General features: G+C 43.2%; 1 non-coding gene across 1 annotated transcript; it reads right to left on the minus strand.

The window, feature by feature from the left end:
- Positions 1 to 4404: 4404 nt before the first annotated feature.
- Positions 4405 to 4511, minus strand: LOC118482444. Its single transcript, XR_004868481.1, has one exon. It is a non-coding gene; the product is annotated as a small nucleolar RNA R71 (small nucleolar RNA).
- Between the last annotated feature and the right edge of the window lie 236 nt (positions 4512 to 4747).

The following is a 4747-nucleotide window of genomic DNA, read 5'->3' on the forward strand; positions in this document are numbered from 1 at the left end:
CACGGCCTATCACCCACAAACGGATGGTCAGAGTGAACGCACTATTCAGACGCTAGAGGATATGCTGCGGGCATGCGTTATTGATTTTGGGAAAGGATGGGAGAAGCACTTGCCGTTGGTAGAGTTTTCCTACAATAACAGCTACCACACCAATATCAAAGCGGCACCATTTGAGGCACTGTATGGGAGGAAGTGTCGTTCACCTCTCTGCTGGGCTGAGGTGGGTGATAGTCAGATCACAGGTCCTGAGATGGTACTCGAAACTTCAGATATGATCGTGAAAATCAGAGAACGTATGGCAGCTGCTCGTGACCGCCAGAAGGCCTATGCGGACAAGCGTGCCAAAGAGGTAGTGTTTGAAGTGAATGACCGAGTCATGCTGAAAGTCTCACCGTGGAAAGGGGTTATACGCTTTGGGAAACGTGGCAAGCTGAACCCACGTTATGTTGGGCCGTTTAAGGTTCTAGAGCGTATCGGTAAGGTGGCTTATAGGTTGGAGTTACCTACTGAGCTGGGTAATGTTCACGACGTATTTCATGTATCACAGTTAAAGAAGTGTTATGCTGACGACCCATTAACGGTACCTTTTCAAGAGTTAAAGATCGACGACAAGCTACAGTTTGTTGAAGAACCCATCGAGATCATGGACCGTGAGGTCAAAGTACGTAAACATAGTCGTATTCCAATTGTTAGAGTTCGTTGGAACTCAAGACGTGGACCGGAGTTCACGTGGGAGCGGGAGGATCAAATGAAGCTTAAGTATCCTCATCTTTTTCCTAACGACAAGTCTAAATCGGGTGAAACAAGTGAATTTCGGGACGAAATTCCCTTTCAAGTTGGGGATGATGTAACACCAGAGCAAAATCCACAGCAATCTTGATTCCTCACTTCACTCTTCTGTACCTATCTGTCAAATTTTGGGACGAAATTTCTTTTAAGTTGGGGATGATGTGACAACCCGAACTTTACAGGTTAGTGTCGTTTGTCTTAACGATTCTAAGATCCTCATCGTTTTCCTTCACTATGCATTACTTGACTTAGGCACGTTAATGTTGTGTGTTAACTTTAAACGGGGGTGATAACTGGTTACGTTATGGGCCACGAGTAAATGCGGCCACATTCATCTTAGTTACATGTTACTTTAGGCCCAAATTCACACAAGTCTAATTAAAGCTTTTGTGGGCCGCTTAAGTAGACTTTTGTTACTTTAACATATGGGCCGGTTAGTGGGTTGCACATATACGTGGGCCGATTACATATATGTATGGTAGACTTTTGTTACGTAAACATGTGGGCCGATTGCATATTATATGTATGGTAGACTTTTGTTACTTAAACATGTGGGCCGATTGCATATATGTATAAACATACTGAAATATTGGTTGGGTCGGGTGAAGTGCATGTGGGTAATTGACTGTTTGGGGGCCAGTTATTAGGAGATATGTACACAAGGGATTACGTAGCATATCAACACACTTAAACAAACCCTACCTCCTCTATTGTTCTCGTCGGCAGGAGAAACCCCCCCCCTCTTCGCATCAACATCTATTTAGTCGAGATTTCTGGTTAGTAAACTCATGTGTGTTTAAGTTTTCAATTACATGATCGCATGCATCATTGAGAGCCTTATTTATAGTTACGTTGACTGTGATTCGTTATGACTTGTTATGAATTATTTGAGTTATTTGATTCAGCATGCTTATGAACTGTTTGTGATGATTAGCCGAGAGAATGTTTTCTGATTGTTTATAGCGTGGCCGAGAACATGCTTGTTGTTTGCTATTAGGATCCATGATTTCAATTGTCTAAGTGATAAAGTGATGTGTGTAAAATGCAACATATAAATCACATCAATTAAGGCATAAAACTAACCCTTTTTAAGTACTAATGTTGGAAAAAGAGTGTTTTTGTCTTCCTTTTGTATTTTCAGGATGAAATGAGCTCAAATTCACAAAAAAGCAAAAAGACAACTAATTCTAGCATAAATACAAGAAAAGGAACAAAAGTGGACTGCCCGGACCCTCAACGGCACCTCCCAAGGCAAAGGAGAAGAAACAGAGTCTGAACACGCCCCGTGTCCAGCGAACACGGGGGCGTGCCCAGGAAGCAGCAGAAAAGACAAACCAGTGGAAGCTTCCATTGCCCACCACGGGGCCGTGTCCAGCGGGCACGGGGGCGTGGTGAAAGTACAGCAGGCGCATTAATTGTAATTCGCAATTACAATTAATGAAGAGAGAGAATGTCAGACGGGCACGGGGCCGTGTCCAGCGGACACGGGGCCGTGTCCAGCCTTCTGTTCAGCCTATAAATAGAGGAGCTTGGTTTCATTCTCTCTCATCCCTTGGCACACCACCTCTCTCACACTTCATCCACCACCCACCACCACCATAACACCATCATCCACCACCATCATCCATTGTCCATCGTAGAGAGTGTGAGTCGTCTCGGGATCCAAGATTGATAGTAAGAGTTCTTGACAATCAAGGCCATGTTTGCCTAAGTCTCTTACATCACTTGGTGAAGACAAGTGTTTAGTATAATACTTTTTATTTTTAATCTTTTGCACTTTTTATTTGGTTTTGTATTAATGACTTTAATAACTAGTTACTTATGTTGAAGGTGATCTTTCCTTATCGTTTGTCCGTGGTGTCTTGGCATTATTTTACTGTCTATATAAAATAAAAGATTTTCACCATTCATATCTCCACGGTCTATATGGAGGTATGTTGGCTACCTGGTCGGGGGTTAAGGGAACGGTTTGGTAAGGGTCTTGCCCTTGTTCAGCGTTTAGAGGTCCTGCTTGGGACCTGGGTCAAATTTAGTAGGATCTCCTTCAATGCCCATAGGTATTGGATGGCGGGGATCCAAACTCTTTGACCCCCTCATAAGTTAACTACTATTAATACTATAACCCGACTACTTAGGACTGTATCCCTGCTTACTCAGACTACTTAGCCGAGGGTAACGTCACCGCCAAAAGCGGGGCCTACCACAATTTGCATTAATAACTTAATTCATTATCTTTCAATAATCCAACCCTTTAGGATTGTATCATTGCTGACTCAAACTACTGGGTTGAGGGTAACGTCGCCTTCAAAAGAGGGGCCTACTACAATAACTAAGATAATCTCTTAAACAAGTGCAAAAGTGCGAAAATAATCAAAGGTTATACTAATACACGTGTCGGATCCAAGTGATTCATCTTGTCTATCTGTTTTTATTTTATTTTATTTTTCAGCATTTAGTTAGTTTTTATTTTTCTTAGTTTAAAACATTTTTCTCACTTTTTGATTTGATTAGACGTTGAGGATAAACCGGTATTAAAAGCTCTTGTGTCCTTGGACGACCTCGGTATCTTACCAACACTATACTACGTCCACGATGGGTGCACTTGCCCATATGTGTGTTTAGTGTTAGTAAATATCGTGTTTTATAAATTTAAAACTTGGCTAAAAGTGTAAATAGGGGCTTAAATACTCATCAAAAATATATTACACTTCACGCACATCAAGTTTTTGGCGCCGTTGCCGGGGACACAAGGATTTTAAGAAAGTTAGGAATCAACGGCCTAATCATATTTTTATTTTTCTTTAATTTTTTTAGGAATTTTTCTTAGTTTTTCAGCTTCTGCAGAGCTCAGCACGGGGCCGTGCCTGGTCGGACACGGGCCGTGCTCAGCATCGTTACTGGCAGTTTTTGTTTTTCAAGTTACAGAGGGCTGACCACGGGGCCGTGCCGGTGCAACACGGGGCCATGTCCAACTTCCAGTAACTGGGATCTGAAAAACAATCACTGTAATTCCGACCATGGGGCCGTGTTCGCTCAACACGGGGTCGTGGTGAACCTTCTGACCAACATTCTTTTCTGTTTTTATTGCACGACTTGGAACCCGACGCCATTCTCACGTAGTGTATGAGCTCCAGTTCCAATAAAGACATAAAAGAACCGCTAGAAGAACCCGAACGCTTTCTCAGAAAAATGTTAAAAGCCAAAAACCAAGAGAAGGTTTCGGGTGATCCACCCCCAATGGCGGACCAACGTACCCTTATGGATTATCTACGGCCCACCGTAGGTAATCTAGGCGCCGCTATCAATGCTCCGAATGTCGAAGCCAATAACTTCGAACTTCGACCGCATTTGATACAAATGCTCCAAAACTCCGCAACCTTCCACGGCTTGCGGACGGAGGATCCCCATCTACATATAACTAATTTCTTAGAAATATGTGATACCTTTCGGATCAATGGAGCATCAAACGACGCCATCCGCCTCCGTATGTTTCCATTCTCACTAAAAGACCAAGCGAAAGCTTGGCTCAACGCCCTCCCAGCTGGATCGGTAAACACCTGGGATGAACTAGCCCAAAAATTTCTATATAAGTATTTCCCTCATGCTAAAACTGCTAAATTAATGACTGAAATTAATACATACTCACAAGAGGACGGGGAATCCTTATATGAAACTTGGGAAAGGTTCAAGGAGCTATTACGCAAGTGTCCCCATCACGGCCTCGCAATATGGCAACAAGTGTCCACTTTCTACAATGGATTGTTGCCACACACTAGGCAGACACTTGATTCTAGCTCCGGGGGACTTTTAGGTAACCGACGCCCACATGAAATATATAATCAGATTGAGGAAATTGCTCAAACCAATTTTCAATGGCACACCCCCCGGGGAAATAAGTCTGTCGCCCCGGGCGCCCATAAGGTCGACGAAAGCACTTCTTTACAAGCCCAAATCGAGG

Source organism: Helianthus annuus, chromosome 9 (genome assembly GCF_002127325.2).
Source record: "Helianthus annuus cultivar XRQ/B chromosome 9, HanXRQr2.0-SUNRISE, whole genome shotgun sequence".
Lineage (NCBI taxonomy): Eukaryota > Viridiplantae > Streptophyta > Magnoliopsida > Asterales > Asteraceae > Helianthus > Helianthus annuus.